The 12,922-nt window shown below is 37.9% G+C and overlaps 1 long non-coding RNA gene across 1 annotated transcript in view; it reads left to right on the top strand.

The window, feature by feature from the left end:
• LOC121070984 overlaps nucleotides 1-12,671 on the top strand; it is a 48,384-nt gene extending 35,713 nt beyond the window's left edge. The window contains exons 3-4 of the long non-coding RNA XR_005820328.1: nucleotides 7,948-8,068; nucleotides 11,642-12,671. This is a non-coding gene — a long non-coding RNA (uncharacterized LOC121070984). The remainder of the gene's footprint in view (nucleotides 1-7,947; nucleotides 8,069-11,641) is intronic.
• The last annotated feature ends 251 nt before the right edge of the window (nucleotides 12,672-12,922 follow it).

The raw sequence follows: 12,922 nt of genomic DNA, 5'->3' as shown, positions 1-12,922 counted from the left end.
CCTTCTGCTTTTGTAATTTTGCATTCTACTACTTTTCCTTCCCAACTCTGGGGTTTCTTTTTAATATAATTCTGGTAGGATTGAGGAAAAAATCAGTAACTGTCTCAGTAATCAGGACCATCAGGACCAATTTTCAGTTTTTCACTATTCAGATGATCAAAAAATTCAATGTCCGTTCCAAATAATAAGGCAGTGTTCTTGCATCTGCTTTTTTTTTTTTTTTTCACAAATCAATAAAATAAATTTGAAATGTCAAACATTTTGTGGAATATCTTTTTCCTTAATTTCTATTCAGAAATGATAAAATGAAATAATTTAGATATCTCATAATGAAAACATTTCAACTTGAAGTGCTCCCAACCAAAGTTATATGTTGTGAGAAATTATCTATCATGACTTATAAAGGGATTGTCATCTACAATCATCCCCCCCCCCCCAACATAGAGGAACCCGACAGACTGTCCAAGACCTGGAAATACAGTTGTTAAAAGTCTCTGAGATAACTTGGGAAGATGCCAAGATTAATAAGCATAATTAAAATTACGCTATTTTGTTTCCATTTTTCCTTATAGAAAAATAAACCACAGCCAGCTTTTTTATGTAGAACAAACAAACAAAATCTAGATTTTTATTTTAAAATATATATATATATTTTATCTGACTGCATTAACATCTTTTAGCTGTGTTAGCTCTCAGTCTGGTGTGTCCTGTGCAACCCAGATATATAGATGTTTCACAAGATTTACAGGTATATGGCAAAGCTCTAGAGACATCCAGTTTATGTTCCCTTTCAATAGCTGCATTTGACCTGCAAAATATTTTGGATAAATGAGATTAGCAGGCTTTTCTTTGAAGGAGATGTAACAGCAAAAGCAGTCTAATAGCTAATATCAAGAACAGTGATTAGTTCCAACAGATAAATATGTTTTACTCCAGTCAGAATGGCAGACCTTATTTTTGAGCAGGCATCATAAGTGCATTGCACTTATATTAATTCTAGTAAATTTTCTCCTAGAAAAGCAGTAGAAAACCCAGGGAAAAATCTTACTAGGATTAAGCATGCTTTCCTAAGAAGATCTGCTCTCCAAGGAGGATCAGGGACCAGACTGTCTAAACAACCAGGACATAACTTGATAGACAATGACAACTGCAGAAGTAGTCAGCCTGCAGTTACTGTATAAGAATGTACTTATTAATTTTGAAGACAGAATATCAGAACTAACTAACTCCTTTTGAAGTTAGTGACAGCAACACTTTTCCCAGCACCAGTAGAGACCGGTATGGTGGAAGGGTTGCACCTCACCTGCTGGCATCAGAGGGAAAGTGAGGGTTCTCCTGGTGTGGGGTAGGACTGCTCCACTGGCATTCCCACCTGATCATTGCTGCAGCTATGCCTGGAGCAGGACCCCATTTTGGTTCGTAATGATTTCTATATGGCAGGATGTGGCCGGATATGTGGAATCACCCTTGTTTTTAACCAGGTGTTAGACTTGCAACTTCCTACCATAAAGGAAAAAAAAACTCATGTCTGTTTTTAGTTAAAACTGAATTCCAAGTGATACAAATGACTAACAGTGTTCTTCCCCGCAATAATAGCATTGCGATCAAGCTTTCAACATGATTTACAAACTCTGTGGAATTAACCAATAATATGCTGGTTAGCCAGTAACAATGACTGAATCATCTGTCACTTCAGAAAAGGATATTGGCATGCAACTTGGAAAATCTCACACCACTGAGTTCAAGCTACTCCCACTAAACAAAGCACTGTCCTTCAGTTCTGATAAATGCTGTATGGTATTTTATGTCTATTTCTATAAAAATAACTAGGAACATGAAGAGTAATTGAATCCTAAGTGATTGCATATCATTTGTCTGCATTCGTATCTCAGCATTTAAACATGTTTCAGCACCTTGGAGTATGGAAGGGTTAAACAATAACAGATTTCCTTTGCTAAACAGCTTAATGAAAAACATTCTGGGTGTTTTTTTTAGAACAGACTCATGCTGTAGAAAGATAATCTTTGTTATATCTTTTTTTTCTTTTTCACAAAGAAAATATAGGCGAGACAGACTTTGCTATAATTCTTCCTAATTGCTCTAATGCATTTCATTTTATTTTAGTGTTTTCAGTTTATAAAAACAATTAGCATCAGTTTGCTTCCAGTTTTAATGGAGATAAACTTCATCTTTTCCCCCTGAAAAACTTCACAATATGGTTGGAAATGTCAGCAATAATTAGACGAAATGCTTGTGAAAACATAAAATAAAAACAATACGTCTTTTTATAATGGAATCAGTTTGTCTGATTATCTCAAACAATGTACATTTCCAACTGCCCAGGAGGGTCATTAGAGCTTATGAAAATCAAACTCTGTTTTTTTCTGCTTCATACATCATGGACAGCAATATTGTCTCCAGGATCATTATATATTGTTTGGATTTATAAATATATGTTAGACTTTCTTGAGCTACAGTGAACCTGGAGCATAAAATGCACTTAACAATAAAACACATCAGGAAAAAAAATAAAAATAAAAACAAAAACACTTCATGTTATTAACTAAATAACTGTTACATAGAAATTATAGTTGGAAACATAACCTCGCTGAATACAATACTCAAGGGACCTTGGTTCTATTGTCTTCAATCACAGGTTTCCAGTATAACCTCAGGAAAGTCATTTCTACCCTATGCACAATGAGGGCTATTTGTCCCTTAAAGCGATGGTTGTGACAGCGCTCCCTTCTGAGTTACTGTCTAGGTGTGAAGTCTAATTCAAGAAGTTGCTGTTATTCCTTTGAGATACACTCAGAGAATAGAGTATCACTTCTACCTTTTTTTCCCATTTGTAGAAATGGGGCTAATATTCCCCTGCTCTCACTGGAGAGCTTATGGATACAATCCATTAGTGTGTGAGAGGCATTCAGATACCATGATGACAAGGGTCATTTAGCAAGTAAATATCTGGCTGGAGTAGGAGGAATTCAGCTACTGTTACCACCTCACATCACAAATAGTTTAGTGCAAAAGATAAACAGGGGAAGTCTGACAAGTTTATCATATCATCAATTATAATCATGCAACAATTCTGCACTCTAGGAAGCTGGAAAGATGTTTCAAATATGAAGTTTCTACCTGTTTGGTTTGTTTTCCAATATGCTTGCTCTGCCCGATGGTTTAAGAACTTTGCTTTCTCACGGATGCTGGGTTTTCAGTTTTCACTTGTGTCTTTCAGATTCAGCGACAGTATCACCCAACAAGATGGAATTCTAGGAATGCTGCTGCTTCTTCTTGAACAGGATCCCACTATATCAGTTGCCAAAGTGCCCAAGGAAAAAATGAAACTTACAATGAAAGTATAACAATATGCAAAAATTTCATTAAAAATGACATGTTCTAAACCTTTTAGCAATACAAAAATCTGTTGAAGATCCTAAGATGTGTGTAGAAAGTGTGGTTAAAAAAATAAAATGCCTTAGAAAACTAATCTGCTAAAACCAAAGCAGGTATTTATCTTCTATAGTATTAGTACACATATGCTGTTGTTAATACAAGCAAATGCTTACCAATAATGAACACTCTCTATTGGTTGCAATGTTCTAGCCCAAAGTAGACATTATGCTAAAAACTATTTTTAAAACACATGAAAAAATTAATAAATGAAATCCTTCTGTTACTCCAAATTTGCAATGAAGCAATTCCCTTCAGCCAAGCCTTCAGTACAATATAATAAAGCATATTTTCAGGGGTGGTTAAAGAGGAATATTTTCCATGGTTCTCTACATATTCCAACCCTATGAAGGATTAGACCTACCCTACCAGTGCATGTTTATTTGAAGAAGGAGGACAAGGATAAGGGACTGAGGTCTTTCCCCCTGCTTGCGCTGTCTCCCATGTCATGAGAGGTGGGAGAAGTTGCCCTGCATCCCAGTAGCAATTCGAGTGGTTATGCTCTACCACTAAACACTAAGAGCTCCATTATCAGTCTCAGACAAGGATTTTTGTTCTTAACTAGCAGAAACCAAACCAATGAAACAATATCAACATATTTTGTTTTCTTTTTGTGTGTTTTGCTCCCCAGCAATTGTTGAACAGTTCATTTTAGTGCAGTAATTCCTCAACTGGCAACACAGCTCAGTCAGGGGGCACAGGCCAAATTGTATTGCACCTCTGTGTTCATCTGTTTCTTAACCAGTGAAATGTGGATTCATTGGCAAAAGAAGCAGAGGGTTTGTAGATCAGAAGAGTGGAAGAGTCACACTTCTCTCTTTTGTATCTTTTACAAAGTGACACAGCACAGAAAGTAAAGCTCAGGGAAAAACAAACTAGACTGAGGCCCCAAGGTCCTGCAGACATTTTCAGGCTTCATCATTGAAAGAAAGATTTGAGAAATCACCAATCAACAGCTCTAATCCACCAGAAGCAGAAAGCCAAATTTGCACCAACATGCAGATTCTCACATAAGGCTTTCACATGGTAAACAGCTGGTGTTCGCAAAGGCGCACAAGAAAAATTGTTGGGAGAAACATTAGCTGGGAGGGCAGGCCAGTTGTCATAGTTCTCCAGGGCAGACTGAAACAATAAGCAAATGACACAGAGGAATAGGAGATGAATTTTCACCTTGTGTACCAGTACTGCTGTGGAAAGGACATAATACAATCTCCTGAGAAGTCCGTTGTTCACATGTCACCACGTGAAATCTGTGACTATTGTCAGGACTTGGTCATAGCTCCACGTACTCTGCCGTGAATATGGGCACGCTCAGAGTATGTTATTCTTTTAGAGGAGGAGCCTCAGGAAATTCAGCTATAGGATTTTCCCATCAGCCTCATTCTTCCATGTCATCTACTTGTTTCTGATATTTTCCCATTTGTGTTGTTTGCTTGCAGAAGCTGCTCCACTCGTGAAGTTCAATAAATGGTGTTTGCCATCAGAACAATTTGATTCTAGTTCTAATTATAGCAACAAGCTGCTTTCTTCAAACATATTATAGGTGTTTCATTATTTTAAATTATCTTCCATATTAATTACAGAAACTGTTGATCTTTTCTAAGAAGCCAGCAGCTGCAAATCCCCCCCCCCCCCCCCCCCCCCCCGCCCTTTTTTTAATGTCTCATTTGAATAGGTGAAACATCAGGTAAAAATTGTCAGGTTTTAATAATTATTTTCCAGAAGAAGATATGTAAGTTACAACACATTGCCTCCAGATTCCATAGGGTTACACTATTCAGATGTACTCAACCATATCGCTTAGTATAGATCATAGCAAACTGCATGCCACACAGCTGAATTGCAAACACAATGTCCCTAAATAAATCACACAGCAATGGCAACATTACTAATGGGACTATCAGAATCAAAGGAAGCAGGGTGATGCATCTAAGAAGAGCCTACATCATTATTCTGCATGATTTGTTTATGGTATTTTTGGTGAGACACGTTTCTCCCCCCTCCTTTCCCTAGTCTGTTTGGATTAAAAATGGGAACTAAAAGAGGAACTAAACTCCTGGAATAGCTTGTACACTATAGTTCTGCAATCATAAGGACCAGTGGTCTGGTGCTTATTGCAAGGCATTTTACTACACTAGCACTCATCATCTTTACTCTGAAGCAATTCAAGAGCTGAACTTCTGACAGTTTTCCGCTGTCATGTATTTGTAGCTACTGATCTCTGTGATCCCTGAATGGAACACAACTCAGTTATTAAGCCTGCTGACATGTCATACTTTTGGCCATCCTTACTCAAAGACCTCTGCCTTTTTTAAGCAGTGATATAAATTTATTCATGTTTATAAAGTACAGGGTAGTAAGACTCTTCAATGGGGGATGGACTTTTCCTCCCCACTTAGAACAGTTGTTAACAATCATAAAGGGAGAATTTATGTTGGGGGTGAAAAATATGCTACCAGCAAAAGTAAGTTCTTTTGCATTTCTATCATATTCAGAATTGCTTTGGATAAAATATCATATTTTTTTTAATTATTATTTTTTAACAGTTCTCTAAAGATGGAAGATAAATTGCATGACACTGAGTCTCTGCTCTGACCTAAATTGTTGACACTGTGTCGAATCCTTTCTGCAATTAGGTAATCGGGACACATTTACATTGTTTTAAACATGGAGTTATTCCTTTGCAGTGGTTAGGATCTGGCCAATCATAAACATGTTTGGAAGACAGAGACTCAACTTCTTAAATAAAGTATTGACTGTAGATAGAAACATTTTTTCTTTAAATGGTACAAATAAAAGCTAGATAACATTGAGACACTTTTGAATAGAAGCTTTCAAAATCCCTGCATTGATCACATCAGACAAACAAGACATGGAAAAGAAAAAGAAAAAGAAAAAAAAAAAAAAAAGAAAAAAAAGAGCAAAGAATGTAAAAAAAAATAATAATAATAAAATAAAACCACCCAAAAGCTAGAGCTCAACCAATCAATTCAACATTCTCCCCCAGGAACCAATGAACCAAGAGTAGTATAAATCAAGAGTTTATAATAAAAGACTAATGATCCTTTTCCCAAAAAATCAATAGTGCTCCCAAACATGGTTCAAATGATGAAGTAAGATTTTGCAATGATGAGTAGTCCAAAATAATGTTCAGATCAACCAGATAGTTACATCTGTGGTTTTCTGTACTCCCCTTTCATTTTCCCTTTCTTACATGTCCCTCCCGCTTTGCATCATACCAATTAATATCTTTCCTTCCCTAACAGCTCTCTAGATAATTCACAGAAGCATTTGTCTGTGTGGCCTAGCATTAAACAGAAACTATTAAACAGTCAACTCCTATCTCTTCCATAGAATTAATGTCATGTTAACTCCTAGTATGCCTTGATGTTATGTCATATGTAAATGAGATTTTTTTAAAGAAGTTGTAAGGCACTTCTCTCACACCCTAAACACATTCATGTGATTTAAGTCAAGATGTAGTAAGACTGTTTTAGTTACAATATAGGAATTCTTCATTTAATTGCTAATTTCTGCCTTAGTAATCTAAGTAGAAATCACAAGGAAAATCTGACTGTCTTGATAACAGAGAAACTGAGATGAAGTTTTGTGTGGTTGTATGCCTTCCCAGCATTTTATGATTTGCTAAGGAAAAGTTGGCTGGGAGGTAGGAGGAGGGGATCAGACCATGTGACTGATACTTATGAGCGTACTTTAGAGTGATTTAATACTGGATCCTACCACTTCTACGAGAAGAGCATGCTTTTGTTCTTGGAGGTCTAAGCACCTGAGCACTCACTCACCTCTGTAAGTAATATTCTTCAGGGTCCCACTGTATTCTTTTCATTGTATTACAATGAACAGCTTCCAAATTTGTACTAAAGCAGTCCAAAGTATAGTGAGTGTTTTGATCCAACCTTGGCTCATCATCTGTGGTCTCACTAATGACATGACTCCAGCAGCCGTGCAGGTGTGGCCAGATCCCCTTTCATCTCAGGACCTCCATTTTCTTCCTAAAATGTGGAGGTGCCATCAGAAATATACCTTTTGTCACTGCCCTGTCATCCAGAGTCAACCTGCTGAATGGTATGGGCGTGCTGTGTCTCCTGGAGTGGCTAGCAAGCAGTGAACCAACCAGATGTGAGTTGCAACTGCATCCGTGCTCAGAAACAACACACTTTGGCACATCATCAGGGCAAAGTATGGGACTACACTGAATTTTATTGTGGTCTGTCCATATTTTAAAGAACTCTGAGACTCGAAGAGCCACAGCACTTGTGCAAGAGTTGATTCGTTAACCCTAATATCACTTCTCTCCATCCCAGGGTACAGCTCCCTTCTGCAAGTGTTCATGAATTTCTGCTCACTCACAGGCAATTGAATGAATAAATCTACTGTACACACAGGAGTATGCTTTCCTCTTGTGGGCTACACTGTTTTTCCAGAGCTTATTTCAGGCAGCCTGCTAAATAATTTGTCACCTCTCTTCCACAGACATTGCCATCATCTGTGTGTCCCGTGGTGACCAAGTGGCAGTGTGCAGGGCAGGCAGGAGTCAGGAATGCCAGGGAGGAAGATTCCCTACAACTCATTCAGTCACTTTTGGCCTAATGCTGTGAGTATCATACGAGGTCATCAGTACTATTTATCATCCAGCTGCTTTATGAGAAGGAAATCTGAGGTGCTTGAGTATGAGTAATCTATATATATTAAAAAAAAAAAAAAAAAAAAAAAAAAAGTCAGCCCAAGTAGTCTGCTGAACTGGAAGATATTGACCTCCAGCTGACAACTAACTTGGTGATCTCTACAGCTTTCATGTTAACTAACTCGTTTTCAAGTCTTCCTTGTGACAAAAATCAATACTGCTGTTCTACAGACAGGACAATAGAGCAGCTTGACTGGGGCCAATGAGCCCATATTAGAATGAGTTCCTTTTTTTTGGCTCCTAGTCCATTCCAATGCTGAATATAGTCATTATATACCCCCAGAAATTGCTGGGCTGCAGCAGTCAGGTTGGAAGGGAGAAGTCTCAACAACAGCACATTTAGCCCTATGGAGAGAAGTTTCCACCTCCCAAAGGCCAGAATTGTGTGTGTGTAGGGAGCATTGAGCAGTGCTGCAGAGAGCAAAGGAAGCCAACAGCAGTCATGGTGCCTTTTACTCTTGGTAATAAATGAGCAAAACCAGCCATGTAGAATTTATCTGTTAGCACTGTCAGTTGTTAAAGACCATGTAACAGTCTGTAATGTATATAGAATTATTGACATCATGTGTGTTTATATTTAGGTTAAACAACTATATTGTTTTTATAAGAGAAAACTGTTTCTGGAAACAATAGGCCAAATTGCTTTTTCATGCTAAGAACAATGATGCAATGCTGCCAGTACCAACAATTTTTATTACAGAATCAGCTAACTGAAAACACAAGGCTCTTTAATGACATGTATCTTACAAAGCACTCCAGTGCATGCTGATGCTGTTTTGCTGTGTTTGCTAGTCAAGATGGGTAAAAGCAATTTGGATTTTTCATTTTGCTCATTATTGCACTTTTCTTGTGTATGGTTCCTCCTGCTTTCCTTTCTTTTTCATGAGGTCAAGTATACAAAGACCTAATTCTTCTGAATTTTTCACTATCGGAACTAGTTTGATGAAATCAGAGTCAGCTGAAGGGAGGAAGGCAAATCCTTATGGGATGTGCAAGGGGCCAGAAGGAAAGGAGAAGGGAATTGAGATGGAAAATACACTCTTGTCACCAGAAATAAGCAAGGCTTCCCAAAATTTGGAGATTGCACAGTCACAGTCACCACAGCAAACATATTCTGAACATCCTTGGACCCATTAATTTTATTTATTTTTTTCAAATATATAATTGTATGACAGTTTGCAACAGGGCTGCGTATTTGAGACTTGTTTCGATAGCTAAAGACATAGCAAGCATAATCAATTCAGATATGCTGAAACGGTGATTGTAAAATAGAAAAAAGAGCAAGGAGCCTTGCCTTTTGCCATTTAGAGGTTGTTTAAAACAAAGTCTTCCACTTTTCACTTTTCACCATAGCTGACAGGTTAGAAATTCACCAGATGTGGTGAAGATGAAGCACATTGAGATCATAGATTGATTTTATATTTAAGTTTAAACTGTATCTCATTGTCACTGAGATATTAATCACCGAAAAGAAAAAACACTGGATAATATAAATTCAAAAATTAAGCTCTTACATTTGGCTCAATAATGAAATATACACTATCCCTTGCTGTGCTTACCTTTGAACTGCAGGTAACTGTACAAGAATGTTACAGGACAGAGATACACTTGTGAAATATTCAGGAGCTGATGTCTTTGCAGCCCCGCGGGACCTGTGAAGAGCTCTTTTTTCCCCCACATCTCTCTCTCAGACTTTAAATAATGAGGAGCAGAAAAGGTATGAGACAACATGTCTGTGTGTCTCCTTTGAAATCTTTTCTTACATTACCTTGTTATCTGTGCTCAAGAGCAGCAGGTATTCCAGCAGTTCAGAGTGTATCCACAGCAAAAACACCCAGCAAAATAGAGTGCCAGTAGACACAGCTTTCAGTTCCAGGTTCAGTCAGCGAAACACAAAACCAGCACATGGGGAGGGTGCTGGCATGGCTGGGGCTGATGGGGTGAAGGCAGGTTTTTTGCTAAGCAGTGAATTAGGAAAATAGGTATTTATTATGCATTCCGGAAAAACCACCTAATACACCATTTTCTAATTTGTGCTCACAAAATGCCTTTGTATGGAAAGTTGTTAAACTTCCATACTTCATTAGCCTTACAGCCTGGATCAAAGCCTGACCACCTCAGGCAGATGAGAGTATCAGTCCTTCCACTAGTCAGGAGGATTTGGAACATTGTGTTCAGTTTAGTCCTCAGTGGTGACTGCTGAGAAACACCAGTTCAGATCTGAATTTGGAGTTTTTTCCAATGTTCTGTACTGTGTATTGCTAAAGATTAATCTGAATCCAGCATGAGTGGAATTCCACTTGTGTCCACCAGTCCTGAGTCAATCTGAAGAAATAATTCAGACCAGATTTATCAGGGGAGTCCACCCTGGCTTCAAGGCAAATGTAGTCCTTTTTCAGAGGAGGCATCACATGTTTAATTTCCAGTGCTCTCTAAGTCTTCTAACCATCTTTTTTATTCCTTCTGCATTTCAAAGATGCTTATATAACTGGTACTTTCCCACACTGGCCTTAAAAGTTCTTATTCCCTTTCTTTCATTATTTCAACAGACTAATAGTCATTGCAACACAGGTGACGGTAAATCAAATCAAGTTGAAATGTGGGCCTGACTCATTCTCTGACGATATATGACTTGTTTGCATTACATTATCTTGGAAACCCCTAACCAATGTGCACTAACTACATGTCCACACATGGCAAGAAGATAAACGCTCTTAGTCAGTAATATAAAATCTAAATAAAATTACAATCAGGTTTGGATATTAGGATAGGTTTGTAACACCCTTGGGGCATTACTCTTATCATTAGAATTATTTGCATTAGAGCAGTGTCCAGAGATCCTGACTATGATCAGGTTCAAATTGTGCTAGGCTCTGGAAAACGTGGGTAGAGACAAAAGTTCTGAATGTTAAATAGATAATTACAGGCAACGGGTGGGAGAAATAAAGGATTGTTATCATTGTTTTGTAGAGAACTGAGGTGTGGATATTACATTTTTTTATATTTTAAGCATAGGTGCAAAGCATAGTTTGAATCCAAAATCACCTTGCATGTAGTTTGCACAGCAGATCGTGTTTAGGCTACCACTGGCTTTGTGGGAGTGCTGATAACAGTGGGAGAGAAAGCTAGAGTCTGTCTTTCCCCAGCTATGTACACGGGCAGCTGGGAACACGGGTGGCTCATCTTACTCTGCCTGAGGCAACAGCCACATATCCTGTCATGCTGTCAAGTGACACCATCTTCTTGGTGCTGATCAGACATGTTTGACTGAGTCCTTCCCGTAAAGGCTTAGGGCCTGGCAACATGGGATGGATGGGTAGGTGAGTTACAGGAATGTCAGGCTCAGAGTCACACACTGAAGGGCTGCCTGGACAACACAGGCATTTTTGCTTGTTTTGTTTTGTTTTGTTGTTGTTGTTGTTGCTGGTGGTATTTTTGTTGTTGTTGTTGTTGTTGATTTTTTTTTTCCCCTCTCTTGGGCAGAACATGTTTTCCTTAAGGTCATCAGAAAATGAGTGGAGCTAAGAACCAAACACCTACCTCCCTCCATTTCAGCATCCACAAATTCATCATTCCAACTTAAAGTGAGAGCTGCTGAAATTACACCAGCAACTTGTTCAAAAAAAAGGACAGGTGGTCTTTCACTGGTGGAAGGTCTCTCTTGAACTCAAAGAAAGTTGCATTTCAAGTAACATTTCAAGGTATCCTTCATGCATGCTTACAAATTTTTTACAACGATTACACAAACAACCACCACAATGCTGGGCTTACAAAAGAGGGGGTGGATGTTTAGATGCTGTAGTTTCACCCCATGTTGGCAGGGATATGAAAATTACAAAGTGATAAAGAGAGATGTAAGAGGGAGGAGCAGGCATGAATGCTTGATTATATGCTTAATTAAGCAATACTGGCCACATCAAGTTGTGGTGAAGCCTGTGTACATTTGTAACATGCTTTTAGTCCCAGGCAATAAATGGGTTACCTGCCTCTGAACGGACAGTGAGGGGGAGATATTTTCAAAGGTAGAAATGTTGACTATCCAGAAGAGCTGGACTTCTTCATTATTTTTTTTTTTTTTTTTTTTTTTTGCCTTTGAAGACTGTATATTATCAGTTAAGATCATGATCTCACCAAGTGATCCAGTCACTCACAGAAATAATTCTACTTAGATTAATGAGACAACAGGCAGGAGCAAGATTTACAGATTTAGGCCTAAACCAAAAACTCTGATATTCAAAGATATAAAGGTTTTTCCTCCTGTTTATGTTCCTTTAATAAAAATGCAGATATTGCTTTCTTAACCATGATAGGAGCTCTAGTCATTATTTTTCAATACTAATGTTACTGTTTTCCTATAACTTCTGTTGTTCTGTAATTCTAGGGGCCCATGTCTAATCCCATATGTAACATGTTTATTAGATGTAATATTTTATCTCTTGGATTTGGTGTCTGACACTATCATTTTGTTCTTATTTCAATAAAAGTGATTTCCCTTCTCTTCGCCCTGACAAGATCTAATGGTTTTCTTTATCACAACAGAAAGTTAGAAGGATTCCCACCTAAAAAACAAAAATGGACTGCATGTATGTGTGGCTTAATTCAATTTATATCATAAAGTCCAGGCCAAATAAAGTATCTTTATAACACTAGATATAGCCAGAATTGAGCTGACTTTGTTTGTTTGTTTGCTTGCTTCTTGTTTTTAATATATGGGTATCTAGTCTCAGTAAAACTGTAGCTCTTTGGCTTCATCACCTGTATCCT

The sequence above is a fragment of the Cygnus olor genome, chromosome 5, assembly GCF_009769625.2.
Source record: "Cygnus olor isolate bCygOlo1 chromosome 5, bCygOlo1.pri.v2, whole genome shotgun sequence".
In the NCBI taxonomy this organism is placed as follows: Eukaryota; Metazoa; Chordata; class Aves; order Anseriformes; family Anatidae; genus Cygnus; species Cygnus olor.
The sequence above is the reverse complement of the archived record's forward strand: the minus strand, read 5'-3'. Positions and strand labels throughout refer to the sequence as shown.